Genomic DNA, 375 nt, shown 5'->3' with positions numbered 1-375 from the left:
GGGGTGGACAAACTGAGACACTGGCAAGGCCCGCTGCCAGCTGAGGCTACACCCTGTCGGAAGCTACTTCAGCGAATTTTTCTTTTAGTAGCTTCCAAACTCACAGCCCAGCACCTAGACTACCACATAAAGAGTACCTTTACAGCCACATACGCAGCACCCCGGTAACATGAAAGAACGGCGCCTTTTTAACACAGTTCCCCGGAGTGACAAAGTCCGGGCTCAAACTTCGCCGGGACCAGGCAGCCGCGGGAGGGAAGGGAGGCGGGAGAGAGCGAAGGCTGTTGGCGGGGGCGGGCCGCGGGGCAGCCCGGCGCGCCTCTGCTGCCTGCCGAGCGCTGTCCCCGCAGCGGGGCGAGGCCGCGTCGCGTCGCG

The sequence above is a fragment of the Haliaeetus leucocephalus genome, unplaced genomic scaffold (assembly GCF_000737465.1).
Source record: "Haliaeetus leucocephalus isolate CR32 unplaced genomic scaffold, Haliaeetus_leucocephalus-4.0 Scaffold555, whole genome shotgun sequence".
NCBI lineage: Eukaryota > Metazoa > Chordata > Aves > Accipitriformes > Accipitridae > Haliaeetus > Haliaeetus leucocephalus.
This window is presented reverse-complemented; position numbering follows the sequence as displayed.